Raw genomic sequence first — 24,297 nt, forward strand, 5'->3', positions numbered from 1 at the left:
TTACAGAAAAAATCTGCTGACTTCAGATTTGTAGCATTGATCACCATCTAGATAAGGCACTCTTTTATTTGTTTAGACTCTGTTTTGCTTCAGTAGAATGTAAACTGTGATAAAAGGGCTTGTTTGTTTTGTTTACTGTTATATTCCTTATTTGTAGAATGACATCTGGTTTAGAGTCACTCAGTGCATTTTTCTAAGTGAATGATTTATTTAAAGATCAGTTTTTTATTTTAAGATTTACTTATTTATTTGAAAGGCAGAGTTACAGAGAGAGGAAAGAGGAGAGAGAGAGAGAGAGAGAGAGAGAGAGATGGAGAAGAGTTCTTCCATCCACAGTTTCTCTACCCAGATGGAGGCAATGGCTAGAGCTGGGTGAGGCCAAAGCTAGGAACCTAGAAGTCCATCCGGGTCTCCCATGTGGATGGCAAGGGTCCACCACGTGGACAATCTTCTGCGGCTTTCCCAGGCACATTAGTAGGGAGCTGGATTGGAAGTGGAGCAGCTGGGTCTTGAACTGGCGCCCATATGGGATGCCAGTGTCTCAAATAGTGGCTTAGCCCTCTGTATCACAATACTGGTCCTGGTTGATTATAAGTTAAAAATACTCATAATTAGATTTTATTTTGTCAGCCACACAATATTTACCGATTTATGTAAAAGGACACTACTGGACTATAAGTTCTTGCCTGACCCCTAACCTTCTTTCCTGACTTCTAATGGCCAACTTCATTTTCATATTGTCAATGTTGATAACAGCTGCATTCTGTACTATAATTATTATGAAATATGAATTGCCTTGTTTACCAGTTGATTGCAAAAGGGCCCAATGAAAAATAAGAAGCCATTTTAGACAGTTGTTATTGGGTAAACAATATTTACTATGGAATCTGGGGATGTAATTGAGTCCATGGAGAGAAATCATAATTCTAAAGCAGAATGTGTAAGGGGGAGTATTCCTGATATTGCAGTAAATGGATTCTCTTTTTCCCATCTCTATCAATTGCTTAAAATCATACACATTTGGGTCATGACTTCCATATACAGACTCCAGCTCTTCCCACAGTTCCTAATCATTCTTTCTAATGTCTACGTCAAATATTTAAAATCATCTTGCCTCTCAATTCTTTGTTTTTGAAACAGAATTCATGTTTTTTTTTTTTTTTCATAAACCTTCTATCCTCACTTTGCCAGAATGCTCACTAGATCGGCTGCATAGCCATCAGACTGGTCTATACATTTTATTTCTGAATGACTTCCATGTTATCTTGAATCATGTGAGGGTACTTAAGAATATGGTAAAATGGAATTAAAAGATAGGTTTGTTTTGGTGCAAAAATGTTTTGAAATCCATGCATAATTTTTTGGTCTGTATTTTCTATGAACTTTTTGAAGATATTTGGTATAGGAGTATTTTAAAAATATTTTTAATTTATTTTTATTTGAAAGGCAGAGATAGAGACACACACACACAGAAAAAGAGAGAGAAAGAACCCCCATCTTCTGGTTGATTCTCTAAATGACCCAATCACTTGTGGGATGGGGTGGGCTGAGACCAGGACAAAGCCAGGAACCAGGAATTAACCCAGGTCACCTCTGTGGCTGGCAGGGATTCAAGTAGTTGAACCACCATCTGCTGATTCCCAGAGTGCCCGTTAGTAGGAAGCTAGAATTGGAAGCAGAACCAGGGACTTGAACCCAGTCACTCTCATATAGGATGTGTAGTATCTTAAACCACTCCGACAAATGCTGACCACTATTTCATTTTCTTATCTTCCATTTTAGTTTTTCTAGATCATATCTTTAAGTAAATATTTTCAGAAGAGGAATGTTGGAAGTAAATACCATTTCTTACTGCTCTAAACACATTTATTGGCTTAAAACCACCCAAAGTTATTATTTTACAGTTCTGTAGGTCAGATATCTGACATGGGTCTCATTTGGATCAAATCAGGTATAAGCAAGGCTGAGTGCCTTTCTGGAGGCTCTTGGTCTCTTTGCATTTTCCAGCATTTAAAGGCTGCTTGTAGCCCTTGGCAAGTGGCCCCGTTTTTCCATCTTCAAAGCAAATGACAAGACATGTTACAGAGAGAGAAAGAGAAAGGGAGAGAGAGAGAGAGAGAGAGAGAGAGAGTTCTTCCATCTGCTGGTTTACTCCCCAAATGCCTGCAATAGCCAGTTTTGAGGCATTCCAAAACCAGGAGCTGGGACTCCATCCAGGTCTCCCACATGGTGCAGGAAGCCAAGCACTTGAGCTGTCATCTGGTCCTTCCCAGGATGCACACGATCAGGAAGCTGTATCAGAAGCAGAGGTGAGACTTGTGCCCAGGCACTTTGGGCATCCCAAGCAGCAACTTAAGCACTGCGCCAAACGCCTGCTCCTCTGGTCATTCTTCTGTAGTCACTCCTCCCTCTACCTTGTCACAGTGTGAAGTCACCTGCATTAAACACAAAAAAACTTACCTAGTTTTTAAATTGACAAATTGAAATTGTGTATATTTGTGGTGCACATTATGATGTTTTGGAATATGTATAAATTGAGAATGGCTGAATCAGGCTAATGAGGTACGTGAAGATTTCCTGCTTTGTAGGATTCATGTCAGGCTCTTAATTTGATCCATCTGCAAAGTCTCTTGTGCCTGTAAAGTATCATAGTCATAGGATTCTGGAATTAGAATGTGGACACCTTTGGCAGGGGAAAGAGCGGATCATTGTTTTGTCTACCATATACTTTTTCGGGATCTTCCCAAATGCTGGAACTTCTTTAATTAGCCTCACAGTGTTTCTGGAAGTCTAGGCTCAAAATATGTTTCCTTATAACTTTGCTGACACTCCTCTGTGACCCAGCGTTTAGGACTGTTGGCATCAGACGGAGGACAGGCTGAGCTGTGTCCCTTGGGAATATGAATACTGTCATCTCCTCTAGCAACCTCTAAGATTGTTGGCTTGAAGATTTCACCAGCTTATAAGTGGAAGTGGGGATTTTGCGTCAGCTTTGCTTTTTCATCCGTCATTGATCTCTCTGGAATGGTTCTCTCAGCCTGAAGAGTAGACTCTCTAGAGACCACGAGAAATAGTTTTTCATCTTTCTTCAGTACCATCCTATATATTTTTCTTCTGCACCCCTGAGGTGTTCACTCACTTTTGCACCTATTGTCTTCATGTCTGAAACTCATATTCTAGGACTGCTGAGCCTTCTGGATCTATTTTCCATGTAGATTAACTATTGTCTTATATCTGTCTCTTCCTCACTGTTTGCTAAGTGTTCCTTGATTTCATCTTTCAGATTACCAATTTAGTCTTTAACCATGGCCTATCTATTATAGAACTTTCTATTAAAATTTTTCTGTTTAAGGTTTATTTTATTTCTTTGAAATGCAGAGTTACACAGAGAAAGAGAGGGACACACACACACACAGAGAGAGAGAGAAAGAGAGAGAGAGAGAGATTTTCCATCCTCTAGTTTACTCCTAATATGGTCACAGCAGCCATCACAGGACCAGGCTGAAGCCAGGAGCCAGGAGCCAGGAGCCAGGAGCCAGGAGCCTCATCCTGGTCTCCCATGTGGGTGCAGGGACCCAAGGACTTGGGCCATCCTCCATTGCTTTCTCAGGCACATTAGCAGAGAGCTGGATTGGAAGTGGAGCAGCTGGGGCTTGAATCAGTGCCAGTTTGGGATGTGGGCATTGCAATTAGCAGCTTAACCAGCTGTGCCACAGCACTGGACTCCCCCGTTAAAAATTTTTTTAATGTTGACAAACAGCTTATATTTCCTTGACTGCTTGTTTCTCATAGTAATGATGACTTCTCAAATGTCTTAGAGGTTACTGATTCAATTTACTTTGAAATTTTTCTTCTGATCTCTTGCTTATTTTTATTCCTTTTAGATATTTGTTGTTTCAGAATCTTTGTCTTTTTCTTTATCATCAGTTTTCCTCACATCTTGACCCCCTGGTCTTCTTTTGTTCATGGACCTCCTGTTTGTTAGCATCGGTGGCTGGCTTGGGCTCCCTATGTAATGCAGCGGGTTGATTTTCCCAGCAGGCTTTTTCTACAGACGGGAGAGCTGGTGGGGAGCTCTGTGCAGATTGGCAGGTTTTACCGAATGGCAGGCTGGAGTTTATTGTGCACAGTGGGGAGCAGAGGAGTTTGCTTGAGCCCTCACGATTTCCCACCATGAGTGGATTCTGGGTTTGGAGCACTGTGGCATGCTCCCCTCTGGATAGAAGCATACTTCTCCCCTTTGTTTCTAGTCCTGATGGGCCTGTGGACTTACACTGAACTCTTCTCTGCTTCCACCCACACTATGGACCACCCCAAGGCTGGCCTTGACACTATCAGCACGGCCATCTCTGCTTTCTTTGATCCCCAGGCAGAGTTCTCTCTGGGACTCCATCCGGTGATGCACATCACACACCACTGTAGCCTTCGTTTTGTATCTTTCACTGTGACCTTGTACTCTTGCTTCTACCTCAGTGGTCCCATGTGCTTTCCACAGGCCTGCCAGAAATCTGTGTAAATCTCTGGCTTGTAGATGCCTTCACATTCATATTCTCTCTCTCTCTCTCTCTCTCCTGCCCCACCCCATCTTGTTCTCTCTCTCATCAGAACTGCCAATGATTTATGTATTCTATATTGTACAACTGTGTTGTCTGTTCTATAGGATCTTATCTGGGTGAGATGCCGAGTCTGCCATATTGGATCACAAACCTGAAGTTCTAAAAGCCTGAACACAATTCAACTTTAAAGGAAATAACTTTTGTTGTCTCCATTTGGGAGCTCTTTCTCTCCTCCCTTCTCATCCTTATGGGACATGGCCTCTCCTTGGGGTTCCAGTAAGAGTATCTTGTGCTTCCTTTTATTACGCCACACTACATTATTATTTTTAATTTTAATTTAAATTAATTAATTAATTTATTTATTTTACAAGTAGAATTACAGACAGTGAGAGAGAGAGAGAGAGAGAGAAAGGTCTTCCTTCTGTTGGTTCACTCCCCAAGTGGCCGCAACAGCCGAAGCCGTGCCGATCCGAAGCCAGGAGCCAGGAGTTTCTTCCTGGTCTCCCATGTGGGTGCAGACGCCCAAGCACCTGGGCCATCTTCTACTGCTTTTCCACAGCAGAGAGCTGGACTGGAAGAAGAACAACCGGGACTAGAACTGTCGCCCATATGGGATGCCGGCGCCGCAGGCAGAGGATTAATCTAGTGCACCATGGCGCCCGCCCCTGTATTATTATTTGACTCTCTGTGTTAGCTCCTTGCCAGGTTGTAAGGCATTTGAGCGTAGGGTGTATGTTTGTATTTAGAGCCTCAGCACTAGGAGATGTTCAGTGACTGTCTCCACTCCACTTGAAGATGATATGGCATAGCTTTAGCTTTGAAGGATTCAAAGTACAGTGGGAAAAACAGACATGCAAAAAAAAAATCACTCCAAGACAGTGGAAAGCCAGTGGGTATAAAATATGTGGGCAAAGGCAAGGGAGAAGCTAACTGTGCCTGGGAGTGGACAGAGAGGTCAGGGAAATCCTACAGAGGAGCTTGACATTTTCCTATTTTCAAGAGCACATAATGATTTTCAGGGAGTTCCAGGTGTAGTAGAGCCTTCCAGAAACAAAAGAGACACCCACTCCAACCTAACTATGACTGGGGTATAGGGTATACTTGGGACAATGACAGGGTGCAGATAGATGAAGGTAAGAACACACTAAGAGCGTCATTGACCAAGATGAGCTTTTTCTTTTCCCCTATCCTGAAGGGAGCCTCTGGTGTGGGGGTGGGGCTAAGCAGGAAGTGGTATGATCATACTTACAGAGTTTAAAGCTGTTGACTGTAACATAGAGGGTGGACAGGTAGATTTCTGAGATTTAGGTCATCCATGCAATTGTCTAGTAGAGAAGGGATAAAAGTTTGGCCGGGGAAGTAAAAGCTGGGTTGAAGAGAAAGACAGACTTGGGAAATAGCAAGAGGGTAGAACGGCTAGGATTTGGTGGCTGGTTAATGGGAGAGAAGAGGCAAGCTTTCTGAGGGCCTGCTAGTGCTGGGGTTCTAGGATCCCATGAGCGCAGGAAAGGACATGAATTATTTTGTGTACAGTAAATCTCAAGTGAAAGGCAGAGAGGCTATGGCAGGAGTAATTTATGAGATTCAACTGGGCTGTTTCTGAAGTCGCAGTTTTGTTTTTGACAGTCAGGCGAGCCACTTCCTTCCCAGGAAATCGACTGGGAGTAGGATGTCCTGGAAAGATCCATGAGATCAGCCTCTTGTCAAGTTTGGATCAGTTTTTAAAAGCTGGATGAGCCTGCAACTGAATTGGATGTCAACTGTTGAGAATGCATCTTTGGATCTGAATGATTTTGATATGAAACAAATGTGATCGTCTGGTGAGGTTTTTATTTACACAGAATCTTCCTGATGTCCCAACCACATTCCAAATTTAACTCCTAGAGACCCTGCAAAGAAAGGGATACATTTCACCTGTTTTGCCTTTGTGGCTTTCTACTTTATCTTCATGCTCCTTTCCTGTTCCTAACCATGACAACACAACACAGAAATAAATGTTCAGGAAAAGGGAGGGAATACACCCTGTGCTGAACGCTTCTGTGTGTTAGGCACGTTCACCGATGTTGTCGCACGCACACTCACAACCACATTAAGATAAGAATTTTTGGGGCTGGCTTTGTGGCACAGTGTGTTAAGCTACTGCCTACGACTCTGGCATCCTATATGGGTGCCAATTTGTGTTCCAGTTGCTCCACTTCTGATTCAGCTCCCTGTTAATGGCCCAGGAAAGCAGTGGAAGATGGTCTAAGTGGTATGGGCCCCTCTTCCCACATGGGACACCTGGAAGAAGCTCATGGTTCCTGGCTTTGGCCTGGCTCAGCCCTGGCCATTGTAGTCATTTGGGAAATGAATAGAAGCAATTTGGGAAGTGGATAGAAGGTTCTCCTTCTCTCTGTAACTCTGACTTTTAAATCAATCAATCAATCTTTTTTTATAAAGATAAGAATTATCTCCAATGACAGATGTGGAAACTAGGTCTCTAAAGAGATCTCTAAGTTATTAAATAAGAGAGGGGGATTGAAATCCAGACCTATATGATATATCCGGTATCTATTACAGCCTGGCATTATACTTGCATTGCTTCATTTAATCCCTGCAGCAATGCAAAATGTAAAGGCTTGGAGAGGCTTAATTAAAAGAGGCTTAGCAAGATTGAATAACTCCCCCAAATCACTCACCAGAGAGACCTGGGGTTTCTTTTTCTGTTTTAATTCGTCAGCTAAAGGTAAACATGATATGCCTGAAGGTGTTTGAGGAAATATGTGGGAAATATATGCCATTGCTAGGAAAACCATGATGCTATTTGGATAAAGAGAAAGAAGACTTTCAGTTCCAGAAACTAAAATCTCTGCTTGATGGCCATTCTCACAGCCTTCAGAGATGGGGACTGGAGGAGGGGAGTAAGTGGTTCCAGGCCCTGTGCTAACCTGCTCCATATGCCACATGGAATTCCTCTTAAAAACTGTATTTTTGTATTTATTGGAGAGTGAGAGTGAGAGCAAGCGAGTGAGAGAGAGCGAGAGTGAGAGCGAGAATAAATGAATGAATGAGGGAGTTCCCATGAGGTGGTATACTCCCCAAATGCCCACAATAACTGGGGGGTAGGCAGGTGGGCTGGGGTAAAGCTGAGAGCTGGGAACTCAGTTCAGATCCCACATGAGTGGTAGTAACTCAGACACTTGAGCCATCACTGTTGCGTCTGGGTTCCGTGTTAGCAGGAAGCTGGAATCTGGAGCCATAGTCAGAGCCAAGCATTAAATGCAGACAGTCTGATGTGGGATGTGGGCATCCTGATCAGGGGCCTAACTGCTAGGCCAAATGCCTGCCCTGCTCCATGGAATTCTAATACTCCAAACAATCCTTTGAGGGTGGGTGTAATTATCCCTGCTTCCCACATGGAGAAGCTGAAGTTCAAAGGTTATGTGAAGGTTAAGTAACTTCCCCAAAGTTCCTACCCAAGCATGTCTAACCCCAAGCCACAGGTTTTCAGGATAGTGCTAACCCACTTTGAGGGCAGTTATTTAGAGAAACATGTGAAAAGGAAGAAGGTGATCAGAATGCAAATGCTGCCATTGGTATTTCACTTGGCTCCTGATGCTTCCCTGGGTAGGAGGTGAATAAGCGCCCTTTGATGAGATTTGCAGATGATTCTAAATCGGGCCCTTGATAAACATGAGCAGCAAAAATGCAACACAAATGATCCCAAATGAGGGAGGTTAGAAGTGCAGGCAGGAAATAACATGATGGGACAGATTACTACACGGGAAATTCTGAATGAAAGCATCTGGGCGATGTGAAACAGGAGACTGATAGAAGCACCTTTCAGGAGCTCTAAGTTCTGTCGTTGGGAAGGGTATGCATGCTCACTGTATCCAACTCCTCCATCTGCGGATGAGGAAGCTCAGGCAGCAGATGGAAATTCTCCAAGACCAGAGTCAATGCAGTCGCAGGGAGAAACTCCTTATCTCTTGTCTCCTAGTTGACTTCCCTTTCCACTACAGCTCATTGGTTTGGGAGCCAAAGGGACTTCAACCTAACACCGCCCTTTAGATGTTGTATGTCTTCAGGCATGCTACCTAGCTTGCTTCAAACCCAGTTTCCTTATCTGAAAAAAAAAATGGTAAGGTAATACATCTTCCTTAGGGTTATTTTGGAAAATAAGTGGAATAAGGATCGGCACCTGGCAAGTAGGGGTTCAAGAAAGATTAATTTCCTCACTTATTAACAGCAGAGAAATGCCTTAAAGGCAATAGCTATGGCCCAGGGTGGCTTGTGTCCATCATGCTATGCATGAATGGATGCTGAAGGCTTTGGAGAAAGATTGGCAGTGGATGTAAGGGGAGTAGGTAATGTGTTACAGCTGCAATTGACAGTCTCTTTAAGTCAGTGACTCAAAAATCAACCACAGAGGCCCTGCTATATGCAGGGTAGATTTTGTGTCACTGGCATAGCACAGACAGTAAGGGACATAGGAGGGAGGGGTAGTGACAGCAGTATGGGCTGAGGCTGTCCCGGGGGGGTCTGGTGGGACTAGAACTAGCTCTAGTCTAGAACCAGTCTAGTGAGACTAGAACTGGAGAGAATTGTTTTCAGAGCTAGTTTGGGAAATGATTTATGTATTGTATGCTGGCTAATATGAGAAGTGGGGGCACACTTAACTTGTCTATGGGGTGAGTTGTTCAGATGAAAGCATTGGCCTTGGAATCAAGTTTCCATAGAAGCTGCATTCACTGAATGTGGAATTTACAAAGGAGATGAGCCAAAATTGATCCTGTAGCTCTTAACCCCCACATCCACATTGAAGATACAAAAGATTACAGGTAAGCTAAATGGTAGGAGGGACAAAGAAGATTCGTGAGCAGCTTCCTTGATGCAAGGTATGCTTTGACTCCCACACTTCCAAGTTTTGGGTAGGGAGCATGATGTAATCTCCTTCTTTCAAAACAAGAGTGAGAGTTTCCACAGGTGCTACTGGGAGAGGTAGGCTCAGGTCCTTTCAAACAAGGGTGACAGCTGGGCTGGCTCTGACTCTAGGAAAGTGACCAGCAGAGGCAGCCTAGCTGGGCTGGGGGAGAGGTGGCCGCATTGCATTACCCTGCCTCTGAGAGGTTTTCAGGTCAAAGGTGCATGTGTCTGTATCCTGAAGAGTAGACAGAGACTATGTGGGGTGCAGAGTGGGCCTGGAGCCTCTGCCAGTTTGTATTAGACGGTTTCCATGACTAGAACAAAATTCCTGAGGCTAAACACTTATTTAAAAAGAGGTCTGCTTATCTCACAGCTCTGAAGGTGTAAGAGCATGGTGCCAGCCTCAGCCCAGCTTTGGTGAGGACCATGATGGTGGGGGCACTTATAGAAAGGAATGATCTCACGAGCAGACAGAAAGCCAGAGTGACTTAGAGATCATGCTTGCTCTTCTGACAACTCATTTTCACAGGAACTAACCCAGGGTCCCATGAGAACCATCTTAATCCCTTCTGAAAACCATGCCCCAGTAACCCAAGGAGCTCCCACCACCTCCCAATACCACCACACCGAGGACTAAGCTCCTCCCAGTTACACACTCTTGGGGGCCAAACAAACTGCTGTGGGCTGCGGGTCTCTTTGCTCAGCTTCTTGCAGGGCCTTCCCTCTACATGTGGAAGAAGAGTCAAAGGTGGAGACATAAAGATGTACAGGAGAGCAGGGCTTATTCCAAGCAAACAGAAGTGTGGACTCAACACCCAAGTAGGGCGTGAATAAACAGTCAAAGACACATGAAGCCCTGAACCAGGAAAACACCACTTTCCTTTATACTTTATACTCTCCAGGGGCATAGAGGGTGATGTGTCGGGTAGAGTCCAGCTGAATAGTCAAAAGGGAGCGGAGCACCACCTATTTCCATGCCCTTTGTCAGAAATATTGGCAGTGTCATGGCATCAGACACAGCATGGGAGTGGGAGTGCCTTCCATAATAATTTTGTTATAATGACCTAAAAGTCATCAAGGGGACAAATCCTGCAGCCACTTTGCATTTTCCAGCTGGCGCTGGATCGAAGTTGGCAACATTGAGAAACTTGTGGTTTCTGCTACATGAAAGGGGAGGGGACTTATTGGTGCAAGGGCCTGCATGGTGCCTAGAAAGGGAGAATAGGGTTGTGCAGAGAAAGGGAAGGGAATTTGGATAGTACACAGGAGACTTGTCATGCAGGTTGGACAAGGCTGTCATATGGGCAGGTGGCAGCTGTCCAGGGTGCGGCAGCTGCAGCTGTCAAACTTCGAATTGCTGGACCTGTCAATCAACAACCCACGCAGGTCATCGAGGAGCTGTGAGAGAGACCTTAGCTCCTCTCCTAGCTACCTACATTCCCATAACAAAACCATATCCAAATCACAGCAAATGTCTACCCACATCAACACTGGGCTGGGATATGTGACTCGGATTGTTCTGTGCAGACTGGATTGCTGGAAAAATGGGACTGAACAGGGAGAAGGGCAGCCAGCTGAAAGGAAACCCATTATTCATTGCATGGAAGTGGCATTAAGTGACAACAAGGGGGACCTTTGCAAATCCAGAGATCCCAGCCCCTGCCCCAATTTTACTCATCTTTAATCAGGTACCAGGACCAAAGAGTCAGCACTAGTTCATGAAGAAATCTGTGAGGTAAACAGTTTCCTGTCTCTTTGTTTATGAATGTCTCTTTTCTATTCCTGTAGCAGTCTAGAACTTGGAAGTAGTCACAAATCAGAGTTGGCAATTGAAGGAGGAAGATCTGAGTGACAAAAGAGCGAAGAATGGGTCTGTACCCCTTGCCCAGGCTGTGGTAGATGGAGGAGGAAGTCCACATCTTAAATGGATTGGAAGCTTTGGTCATTACGCTGACTCTCCTTTCTAATTCTGGCCTTGAGTGTGCACTTCTGAACTTTAAGTGGCTGACAAACTCCTGATTACCCAAGAGCCAGTGGGGAAGTCGGGAGACTTACCTGAGCTTTCATCCGGAATCCAGGAACCCCTCTGTGCAGTTTAGAAGGATAGGAGGCATTCACAGATAATTACTTTGTAAAAAAAAAATCTGAATTTCCCTGCCCTCCAGGCTTTGGTAATCAGCCTTTCCTTCCCTGCTCCTGTAAGTGAGGAGTGAGATCACGTGCCTTGTGGTCTTCTGGGTCTGGCTTACTTCACTTGCCATAATGTCCTCCAGGAGCATCCATGTTGCTGCAAATGGGAAGATTCCCTTCCTTTTAAAGACTGAATGCTGGGCCAGCGCAGCAGCTCAGTAGGCTAATCCTCCACCTTGCGGCGCCGGCACACCAGGTTCTAGTCCCGGTCGGGGCACCGGATTCTGTCCCGGTTGCCCCTCTTCCAGGCCAGCTCTCTGCTGTGGCCCACGAGTGCAGTGGAGGATGGCCCAAGTGCTTGGGCCCTGCACCCCATGGGAGACCAGGAGAAGTACCTGGCTCCTGCCATCGGATCAGCGCGGTGCGCCAGCCGCAGCGTGCCAGCTGTGGCGGCCATTGGAGTGTGAACCAACGGCAAAGGAAGACCTTTCTCTCTGTCTCTCTCTCTCACTGTCCACTCTGCCTGTCAAAAAAAAAAAAAAAAAAAAAAAAAAGAATATTTATTTGAAAAGCAGAGAGATGGAAGGGGAGAGGGAAGAGACAGACAGATACAGAGAGCTCCCATTTGATAGGTTTACTCCCAAGTATCCTCAGTAGCCAGGGCTGGACTGGGATGAAGCTGGGAGCTATGAACACAGTCCAGGTCTCCTATGTGGGTCACAGGAAACCAATCACTGCTGCTCCCTGGGGTCTGCAGTTGTTGGGAAGCTGGAGTCAGGAGCTGAATCTGGAAATCAAGCCCAAACACTGCAAAATGGGCTGTGGCACCTTACCTGCCAGCCTACATGATCACTCGCGCAGTTACTGTTTTGATTGCAGCCCGAGAGTGTCAGTGTGAGCTGCCTGCTCAGGTGTGATTCATTGGGTTGTACTCTTCACGTTGACTTGATTTATTTCTTACTAGATTTTGAGTTCTCTGGTGCACATGAGATTTATGGCTGGGCACTGAGCACACAGTTGGTGCACGTCGTAGGGTGCTGGTAGGATGGTAGAGCACACAGAGACTGCTCTCCGGTTGCTGACCTTTCTTTTTGAATACCCAGATTTATCTCAGTTGTTTCATTCATTCACTGAGTACTTATTGGTTGCCTCTTCTGTTGCAAGTGGGTGAGTGTTTCTGCATTATAACCAGTTCAGCTTTGGAGCTCATGGTAAGTGCGCTTCTCTTGTCCTGTGTCACGGCTTGCCTTTGTGTGGTCTTACACATATCCCTGCATTCTCAGCATGGTATCCAGCTCGCAGATGCTGCTGAGAAACTGTGGAACAAAGGAGACGAACACACCAAATGTGAGAGGCCTGATTTGATCAACATTTTTATTTTTAAAACTACTTTTTAAAATCTGCTTGAAAGGCACAGAGACAGACAGGTAGAGAGAGACCTTTCTTCTGGAGGTTCCTTTCCCAAATGCCCAGAATAGACGAGCTGGGCCAGACCAAAGCCAGGAGCTGGGAACTCTATTCAGGTCTCCCACCTGGCTGGCAGGAACTCAATGACTTGACCTATTACCGGTAGCACCTTGGGGTGAGTGTCGTCAGGAAGCTGAGATCTGGTACTGAGCCAGAACTTGAACCAGGCACTGTGGCATGTGCTGTGGGCATCTCAAGTGGTGTCTTAACTGCTGGGCCAAATGCTTGTTCCACCCCTGATAGCTTTTGAATGAGGGAGTTAAGCTTAGAAGCTATGACTCAAGGAAGGGCGTGAATCCAAGATCCTGCAGCTACTTGGAAAGTGTCTCATTTTTTTCCCTTAAGACTTAGTTTTCTGAGAAGAATAATAAAGGCCCTACAGAAAACTCATCAAACATGACAAATTTTCAAGTCCTTAGTAAAACCACCTTTAGCCTGGTGTCTGACAAGAGAATTCTTTCTCTCACACATACATATTACATGTGTGTGTAGATAAATTATTTTCTTTGCTCTCTTTATCTCTTTATCTTTATCTTCCATACTTGAAACCCAAGCAGCATCTGGGGATGAGAACCATAGAAAAAGGCTTTTTGGTCAATGCCAAGGATATGATCATACTGGAGAAGAGTTGAAATAAAGCAACACTATCTGATATCGAAGTATAAAGATCATAGGGATTGGAATAAGATTTGGACTTGAGTGCTTTCTTTGTCACATACCAGCTGAGAATCTTGGCAAAAATCAATGAATTCCCTGAGCCTTTTTCCATTTGCCTTCAAATTATGTCAATAGAATGCTCATACACATTTTGGGAGCTTAATCTGTATCTTCACGTCAATGTCTTTAACACCTGCCATAGCATTTGGTATGCAACAAAAATATAAATCATCATAAATGATTCTCTTCCAAATATTTGAATGTAACAATTCACTAAATTATTTTTTTAAAAATTTCTTTAAGATATACAAACTTCATGCATTTCATATATATAAATTTAGGAACATAGTAATTTTTCTCACCCTATGAGATGAATTACTCCCTCTCTCCCCACTCCCACCCTTCTTCCTCCTCTCTCTCCTATTCCTCTCAATCTTTTCAAAGATCTATTTTCAGTTTTCTTTATACTGATAAGATTAACCCTATAGTATGTAAAGAGTTCAACAAATAGTATGAGGACAAAAGACCACTGTTCCTCAACGGTAGAGACAAGGGCTGTAACCAATCATTGAACCTCAAAATGTCAATTTCACTCCTATACATTACATTTTAGATACTCTACTAGTTACCACAGATCAGGGAAAACATATGGTATTGGTATTTTTGGGAATGAGTAATTTCATTAAGTATAATGGTTTCCAGTTGCATCCATTTTGTTATAAAAGATAGGATTTCATTATACTGCTGAGTAGTATTCCATAGTGTATATATGCCATAATTTCTTTATCCAGTCATCATTTGATGGGCATCCGGGTTGGTTCCATATAAATTCCATATAAGAATTTTGACTAAATTCTTATAGAAACATTATGAGGTTGGTGCTCTTAAATTTGAGGAAGGACTTGGGGAATGGAATGCCACTAGCGTATCAGCAAACAAATCAGAGTGACCATGTGCCATAAAAAGATAAGGTGTAGTTTGGTTTATGACATCTCATTTCATCTTCACGAGAGCTCTTTGAGGAAGACGTAACCATCACAGTTTATAGATTTGGAAACTAAATTCAGGTAAATTCAGTAATTTAGTAAGTTGCTTAGTAGTCATCCACCTATTAAGTGGCAAATATATGGTCTCAACCCAAGTTGACTGTCTGCAAAACCTGGTGCTTCCAGAATTGGTGAGGGAAGGGAAAAGGGGAGGAAAACAGAGGAGCATGAGGAGCCTCCTGAGGAATATACAATGCTCCAGGCAGAAAAAGTGTGGCCTTGCACCCCTCTGCATCCAGCACCATTTCAAATGCTTGCTTACTCTGAGTCAGAAGCAGGTGTCCCCAAAGCATCTTTGTTCTGGGAAAGGTCCATGAGAGCAGGAGAGGATAAGGAGACAGTTTCCAGAGAAATCTGAGAGGGCAGGAGGAGGGCAAAGCATGAGACATGTACCTGTGGACTCTTTCCAACATGGCCTTGATGATAACTCAGAATCTTGCTGGTAGAGTCCTGATGTGACACAGAGCATCACATGCTGAGAGACAGGGAGTGTCTGCTTGCATCCCCTTGTCTCTCTCCCTTTTCTTACAAAGCTACTTGTATTCAGTTATGAGGACTCCACCCTGATAGCTTTCTCTAACCCTAATCACCCCAAACACCCTACTTATAAATATTATAGTTGGATTAAGTTTCCATGCTTTTTAAAATTGAGAATTTTAATTTATTTGAAAGGCAAAGAGAGATAGACAGAGACAGAGACAGACAGAGAGACAGCTTCTATTCACTGATTCACTATTCACATTCCTCAAATGCCCAACAGCTGAGGCTGGGCCAACCTGAAGCCAGGAACCCAGAACTGAATCTGGGTTTCCCATGTGGGTGTCAGGGACCCAAGTCCTTAGGCCTTCACCCTCCTAATACCTCAAAATTGGGATTAAATTCTAATGAGTGTAGAAGGGACACACCATACTGGAACCATGGCATGAACTTGGGTGACAGCACCTGGAACCAGAACCTGGCCCTAATCTGTTTTTTGAGCTTGGACCTGCCCACATCCTCCCCTTCAAGACTGTGTATTGCTCAACTGAACAATCAGGAAACTGGGTCGGCTGACCTTCACAAGCCCTTCCTGCTCTATATCCTGTGGTCTTAATTTGTCATTTTTAATTTTAGCTTCCCACACCTTAGGGAGGGTGATCCAGGTCCAACTTTGGGAGAGGAGAGGATTCTGGACTGAAGTTTCAGAAGCCTCTGTTTATGCCACATCTCTGCTGAGCTCCCTACTGTGGTAGCGCTGCAGTCTTCCCACACCATGTGTCTCAGGCAGTGTACGAAATACTTCAGACTCTTACTGATCTAATTAGATGGCCTAAGGTGGTCCATGGGGCTAGAGAGGGGTACCTCAAAGGTTGATTTGAAATGCCTGGCCCAGCCAGGCCTGACCATGAAATCTTCAATGAGTGAGTTACTAACCTCCCCACAAGGCAGTTCTGTCCTCTCTAACAGATGGTAGGAGCAGTGCCTACGTGACTGGGTTGGGCTGAAGAGTAAATGTGGCAGATTTTATAGAGCACTTAGAGGACTACCTGGCTTATAGTATGCACTCAATGATAAAAGTTACTTTTGTAACTTTAAGCAACGCTCTCATCTTACACATTTTAAGAATATGAACCCTAAGGAAGTTTAAACGACTTGTTCAAGGTCCTGGGATAAACATGTACTAGGAAGAGGGGTGAGAGTTTTAGGATATTTGGGTTGTCCTGTTAGGATATTTGGGTTGTCTTCCAGCTCAGGACATGGAAGTCCCTGGATCATGCCTGACCTGCTCATTGCTTCTTCTCAACCATGGTCATTTTTCTGCTCCATATCTGATGCAGGTTGGTAAGACCAGAAGCAAGGTCAAGCATGTTGGCCCCTAAGGTGCTATCCCCAACCCAAGTTCAGCACAACCTATGTCTAGTAAGGTATCTCACCATCACACTGATGACTCTTCCCAGGAGCCTGGAGATTGGTGGGCAGAGGGCAGATGCATGAGGGGGAGGGTGGCCTTTATCCAACAGCATCTCCAACTGCATCTGGGGTTGTGTCCAAACTGACCACACTCTAACTTCCCTGTGTAGCGCACAGGCATTCCTAGAGGAAGCATAGTCCTTGGCCTCCCTCCACCCTCACTAAAAATTTGTTTCTTAAATTTATTTTCTTTATATTTGAAATCTGGATGGAGAGAGAGAGAGAGAGAGAGAACGAAAGAAAGAAAGAATATCTTCCATTGACTGGTTTAAACCTCAAATGTCCACAACATCCAAGGCTTGGCCAGGCCTAAGAAGCCAGGATCTCATTCTGGGTCACCTGTACTGGTGAACACAGGGACCCAAGTACCTGAGTTATCACCTGCTGCCTCCCAGGATGCACATTAGTGGGAAGCTGGATTGGAAGCAGGGGAGCCAGGACTCAAACCAGGAACTCCCTTAGAAGACGCAGAAGACAAAGTGACAATTTAAGCTGCTGTGCCAAATGCCCACCACACCTCACCCTCATTTTTTTCTGTTGTAACAGAAAAACCTGATTTAAAATTTCCATCCTCTTGTTAATTTGGATGCAAGTCTGGTCATCATAGTGTGCTAATCTCATTGGAATTTGAAATATCTTTTCCTAGAGTACACTGAACATAGATGAAGCCATGACTGAAAAACAAACTGGCAATGACTCAAACTCCAGATACTAGTCTATGTTGTTGATGTAGCTCCGCCCCCACCATATGATGAAATAGTCACTGTGTCTTGCCAAAATTAGATCTGCATTATTTGATGTAAAAAAATGTATTTGGTATAATTAATGGCCACAAAAGAAAATTCACAATAATGAAAGCTGTAATTAATAAAATGGGATAGGAATAATAAGCTGACTCAGTGACTCAATCTATATGTGATTGCAATGAAGAATTCATCTTGAAGAACATAAAACAGAGAAAGTGAAGAAGAGAATGGAAAATATAGCATGCCTTACTTGTAGTCCAATAATGATTTGTATGTATGTCCACATCCACGAATAAGTAGTATACATCCTTGGGGTGGGTGGGGTCCCAGCATCTGATGAATCAAAGGTGCAAGGTCAAACTGTCAAATTCATACTGACTTCCACTTGGCTCAGCATAGCGGTTTATGTAAAATGTCTGATGATTCATTACTCTAGATAATCCTGGCTGGATCCACTATTTGACATCCTAATGAGATGCTCTTGAAGCTCTTAACTCATTCTTTGCTAAGTGCCTGGACTGAAAATGCAAAATGAACATGGGTATGGGAGGCAGGCATTGTGGCATAGCAGTTAAACTGCCACTTGCAATGCCCACATCCCTTATTGGGAGGCTGGTTCAAGTTCTGGCTCCTCCAGTTCCAAGCCAGCTTCCTGGTTTTGTTTAAGGAGGCAGCAGATAATGTTCCCCAAGTATTTGGGTTCCTGCTACCCATGTGGGAAACCTGGAAGGTGTCCCTGACTGTTGTAGGCATATGGGGAGTGAACTACTGGAAGGAAGATCAATCTCCCTCTCTCTGTCTGTTCCTCTCAGTCATTCTGCCTTTCAAATAAATAAACAAAAACTTAAAAAAAGAAAGAACACAGAGCTTGCTGTGTGATCATCCCACATCATGTTGGTCACTGTTCTTCTTGAACAGTTAGAGTGAAAGTTGCTAATCTCATCAATGTGCTAGTGAGGCTGTGGAAAAGAGGTTACCCCAATTCACTGCTTGGGAAAATGTAGTGCAACCACTTATTAGTGCAACCATTACGAACAGCAGTATGGAGATTCCTAAAAATGGATCAGCCATATGACCCAGCTTTCCCACTTTTTGAAAATATATCTAAGAAAATGAGGTCAGCATCTGAAAAATACCTGCATTCCCATGTTTATAGCAGCCCGATTCACAATAGCAAAGATATGGAATCAACCCAGATGTCCATGAAATTATGATTGGAGAAAGAAAATGTGGTATGTAAACACCATGGAAGATTGCTTGGCATTTAAAAAGAGTGAAATCCTGACATTTGAACTAAGCGGCTGGAATTGGAGGTCATCATCCTAAGTGAAATAAGACAGACATAGAAAGCCCAACACTATACTTCCTTTCCTATCCAGAAGTTAATACGCAAAGCATATAAAAAATGTGTGGGTGCCATTTTATTTAGTGCATAGATAGTTATAAATGTCTTCACTGACCTGTGCTGTGTACATGCTAATTTATACTTTTTCCTCACTTTATGATAATTATCATGAATCCTACATTAGATGATACTGATAGCCCAGTTCTCAAGAAAAAAAATAATATGTAGGGGCTGGTGCTGTGACATAGTAGGTAAAGCCAACATCTGCAGTGCCAGCATCCCATATAGGCACTGGTTTGAGTCCTGGCTGCTCTGCTTTTGAGCCAGCTTGCTGCTATGGCCTGGGATAGCAGTAGAAGATGGCCTAAGTGCTTGGACCCCTGCACCCATGTGGGAGAACTGGAAGAAGCTCCTGGCTCCTGGTTTCAGATCGGCACAGCTCTGGGCTGTTGCAGCCAATTGGGAAGTGAAGCAGCAGATAGAAGACCTCCCCTCCCCACCTCTCCTTCTCTCTGTGTAACTCTAACTTTCAAACAAATAAATCTTCAAAAATATGTATATCTACAAATGAAGTGAATATACCAAAATATTAAATCACAAAAAATTTAAAAAATTAAAAAATGTGGATAATCTCAACAACAACCAGGGCTAAAAATAACTAAATCACATATAAATAAAATTGGCTTGTAAAACTTCCTTCCAGAAAACACCTTTGAAGGCCCTTTTGTAGCCTTAAGCATTTGCTAATCATTGATGAAGCAGAACCCCAGATGCATTGGTTTATGGTTCTCATCTGCAGAGAAGCAGGACAGTCATTCAAGTGAATATAACAGAATATGATAAGTTAAGTAATAGGCTTTATCCAATAGCAGAAGAGATGATAATCAGCTTCAATAGATAAGTTTCAGAAGGGGTGGTACCTCAGTAAACCTGTCCGAGTCAGTGAGGAGAGTGTCCAAGCAGACTAGTAGCCTGGACAGGGGCACTGAGGAAAGGAAGCGCTTTAAGTAACTGGGGCGGGGGCGGTCTGAGAACAGCACCTCTTATCACTCTTGTCTGCTGTCATGTGTGTGGCGTGAACTGGCTGACAGCATTGAAGAGGTAATCAAACAGTAGATGAGGATAGAAACTAAGTTGAGCAGTATTTTTTTTAAAACTTGTATTTATTTATTTGAAAGGCAGAGCTACTAAATCACACACACACACACACACACCGAGAGAGAGAGAGAGAGAGAGAGAGAGAGAGAGAGAGAGAGAGAGAGAGAAAGATTCCATTCTTCCATTCACTGGTTCACTCCCTAGATAGCTGCAGGACAGAGCTGGGGCAGACTGAAGCCAAGAGCCAGGAATGTCACCTGGGTCTCTGATACGGGTGTCAGGGGCCCTAGCACTGGGCCCATATTCCACTGTTTTCCCAGGCTCATTAACAGGAAGCTGAATCAGAAGCAGAGCAGCCAGGACTGGTAGTGGTGCTACAGTGCGGCCCCTTCAGCAGTAACTGTAGCTTGGGTTAATATAAAACTGGGAGAAATTAATTTGTTGAGTCACTGATGCATTCATTCACCAAACATTTTGTTAGAGCCCCTGTAACAGGCACTGTTTTGCCCCATGATTTTACAAAGGTGTGGAAAACTCTGTGTGCTCCAAAGGCTCGTAACTGGGAAAACCATCACTCTCCTTGCTGTCCTGAACAGCATCCTGTTCTCTATGACTCACCATAACCAGATATTTCTAAGCCACAAAGCAAGCAGGTTGTCTAGGCATTCAACCCTGTGATGGCTCTGACTTGTGAAAAGGAAATAAGTCTTAGCTCCTTAGCATGGCACACAGATCCCTTTCAACCTCTGCAGCCTCACCACACAACCTATAGCCTTACATACCCAGAGATCACTGCACCTGAGCCTTTGCTGGGGTTTCTCCTGTTGTACTTTTTTTTTTTTTAATTTTTATTTTATTGATTTGAAAGTCAGAGTTACACACACACACAGAGAATGAGACAGAGAGAGATAGAGATAGAGATAGAGATAGAGATAGAGATAGAGATAGATAGAGAGAGAGATCTTCCATCTACTCTATCACTCCCCTAATGGCTTCAATGGCCAGGACTGGGCCATGCTGAAGCCAGGAACCAGGAGCTTCTTCCAGGTACACTTGGGCATCTTCTGCTAGTTCTCAGGTGCAATAGCAGGGAGCCAGATCACAAGTGGAGCAGCTGGGACTTGAACCAGTGCACCATATGAGATGCTGGTGCTGCACTTTCAAGTCTTTACTTACAAGTTATTGCTTTTAAGAAGCAATCACCTGTTTTTTTTAATAGAAAAATAAAGTATTAGTCCAATTCTAGTTTATCCAAAGCTTTCTAAGCCTTTTTATATTGCTGTCCAAATTAATGCAAATTTTCACTATATATAGCATTATCATTAATTTTTTACATCTTTTTTTTATTTTTAAAAGATTTATTTATTTATTTATTTATTTATTTTTGTTTTTACATTTTTTTTAACTTTTATTTAATGCATATAAATTTCCAAAGTACGACTTATGGATTACAATGGCTTCCCCCCCATACCGTCCCTCCCACCCACAACCCTCCCCTTTCCCACTCCCTTTCCCCTTCCATTCACATCAAGATTCATTTTCGATTATCTTAATATACAGAAGATCAGCTTAGTATACATTAAGTATGGATTTCAACAGTTTGCTCCCACACAGAAACATAAAGTGAAAAATAATAGATGATTTTTTTAAATGATGATGAAATCAGAGCAGACCTATTGTCATGTTTAATCCCAGTGAGAGTCAAGTTGGGAATTGATAATTTCTTTTTTTTTTTTTTTTTTTTTTACAGAGGATCAGTTTAGTAATCTTTTTGTTTCATTTTTATTTTAAATAAAAACTTAAAAAAATGAAAAAAAGAGAAGGCTTGGCCCTCAGTGTTCCTTCTGCTGGTCTCTCCGAACCTTCTCCCTCATCACTTCTGCCTGGGCTCTGCCTTATTTGTCCTCATAACTTTTTTGCTGAGCCCTACTTATATTAACATCCATGTTTTATCATGGGATCTACATGCTTTGAATCTGACACTCTTGGAAGGGATTTTCTCTACTCCCTAGTCCATTCTTGTTTATTCAGTGAGGATGAGTGGACAATCAGCACTCAGTTTGTAAAATAACCACAATGGACAAATAGAACTGCAGTCTAAAATGATGGCAGATCAAAGAAGGAGGTATCTTTCTCTGAAGGGAGGAGAGAACTTCCACTTTGTTTATGCCCTGTCTAAATAATATTGGGATTTGTGGACTCAAGAGGCTTCCATAGCCTTGGCAGCTCATTACAAGAGCCTTGGGTGATCACTGATGTCATAAATAAGAGCAAAATTGTTAAATCAACAACAGGAGTCACTGTGCACTTGCTTCCCATATAGGACCTCTGTCCTTAATGTGTTGTACTATGAGAATTAGTGGTAAAGCTAGTCTTCAAATAGTTCTTTATACTTTGTGTGTCTGTGTGGGTGCAAACTGTTGAAATATTTACTTAGTATCTTAGTACTTACTTAGAGTTGATCTTCTGTATATAAAGATGATTAAAATTGAATCTTAATGAAGAATGGGATGGGAGAGGGAGTAGGAGGAGAGATGGTTTGGGGGTGGGAGGGTAGTTATGGGGGGGGGAACTGCTATAATCCAAAAGTCATACCTATGAAATTTATATTTATTAAATAAAAGTTTTCTATAAAAATAAATACATTGATGGCAAGAAAAATCCATCATTTCATGTGGCATAGTAACCTTGTTATAGGTACAATACCATTTCCTTGAAGCTTTTTGACAGTTTCAGAGTTCAGATATTCCCTAGGACTTTGTTTATAAGGCTGAGTCTCAGGGCTTTTAATAATAACACAAGACAATGGGAAAGAATTTGATGAGGAGAAATCAATGAAAAGGAATCTTATCACAGGCTCCCTCTCTAATTTGGGGAAACAGAAACGTCTGCATGTTTGCTCGGTCAGCACTCCATCAGAAGCCTTCTTATCCTGATAGCTTTGCTCTTTTTTAAACACAGTGAGAGTAACCTCTGGACGCTGGCCTGCCATAGTCAAGTATGAAAATGTGAATTCCATGGGTCACTGTTTTTGCAGCCGCCAGATGTGGATGAAAGGGGAAGGGTGTTTTATTGTGTTTTCTCAAGAAACAGAGCAAGGTCTGTCCTGAGATGGGCAGGCTTCCCTCCCACACAAGTGGCCACCATGTGGCCAAAGGATAGCTAGCTAATTTGCAAGATTAAGCTTTTCCAAATATTTGGAATTGGTCTATTCTGTCTTCAGCTAATAAAATAGATTTTTGCTCCAGAATGGATTTCGGAAGCAGACACAAGAGCTCCTAAGGGCTTGTGGCAAGTTACCTGTTAACAGGGTCCATCTGTCAAATGGCTGTGCAATGGGCAGGCTCAGTGTGCACAGTCTCCTCCGTGACCTCCCAAGCATGCCTGAGTTCACACAGAGGTTCTACCAAGTGCAGAGGGAGCCCAGTACCAGCTGATGCAGAGAGATGCTCAGGGCACAAGCTGTGGCCCTTTGCCATACACTCATACCCCAGAAGTGCAGAGAGAGCAAGCACTAAACACAAACTCACACATAAAATGAAGAATCCACAGTAATGACAACTATCTCTATTTGATTTAATGAGCCATTCACTAATTTAATATCCAAGGTCTATTACTTACCAGAGAATTTGCTAGGTACTGGGGAAATAGATGAAGTAAGACATAGTCCCTACACTAAAGGAGCTCACAGTTTATTTGGGGAGACAGAGTTGTAAACATCTAGAAAGAGAAGTACCATAAAATACAAGCTGCAGAATGAGCTTTGGAGAAAGAGGTCCCGAGTCTGTATGGAGGAGGCAAAGAAAGTCTCAGAGTAGATGGAGCCCTAGAGTTGTCCTGGAGAGCAAGGAGAAAGTTTCCATAGGGAAAGTGGTTCGGTGTGAAAGTGTAGAGGGAATTCTGTTTAGGGAGGACATGTTGCTGCTGTGGCTGGGTTGTGAAGGAGAAGCCAAGGGACAGGTGGTATGGAGGGAGGCAAGAGCCAAGTCAGCAGGAGCATTAGTTGTGTTAACACAGAGTGACCTCAAAAACCTCGTGGAAGCATACAATTCAGAGATGACTAGTTGAGTGCAAAAACTTTGGAATGCATGCTTCGTTTTTTGGTCAGAGGCATTGCTCATGGAAGCTCTGAAGAGCCCTGTCCACGTGTTTTGGGCTCTGACGGTAGCGGAGGGGGCTGGACAGGCACTGCAGCATATGCTGAGAAGGAGAGCCTGGTGATGCTACAGTGGGCAAGCTGGTTTGGTGGCAAGACAACCAGTGTTGGCTGCAGCGGGGGACACATGCCCGACAACACCCACACAGGGCAGTCAGCTGGGACAGCAGGAGATGGGTCTTCCACTTGGCCCTCAGATCTGCTCTGTACCCTTCCTTCTCTTCCATGCTTTGGGCCCCGG

At 43.4% G+C, this 24,297-nt stretch overlaps 1 long non-coding RNA gene across 1 annotated transcript in view; it reads right to left on the minus strand.

The window, feature by feature from the left end:
• Positions 1–1,171: 1,171 nt before the first annotated feature.
• The window catches only part of LOC103350172 (uncharacterized), a 28,739-nt gene continuing 5,613 nt past the window's right edge, over positions 1,172–24,297 (minus strand). The window contains exons 2-3 of the long non-coding RNA XR_518255.4: positions 12,425–12,907; positions 1,172–2,435 (exon numbers count right to left, since the gene is read on the minus strand). This is a non-coding gene — a long non-coding RNA (uncharacterized lncRNA). The remainder of the gene's footprint in view (positions 2,436–12,424; positions 12,908–24,297) is intronic.

This window comes from Oryctolagus cuniculus, chromosome 7 (genome assembly GCF_964237555.1).
Source record: "Oryctolagus cuniculus chromosome 7, mOryCun1.1, whole genome shotgun sequence".
NCBI lineage: Eukaryota > Metazoa > Chordata > Mammalia > Lagomorpha > Leporidae > Oryctolagus > Oryctolagus cuniculus.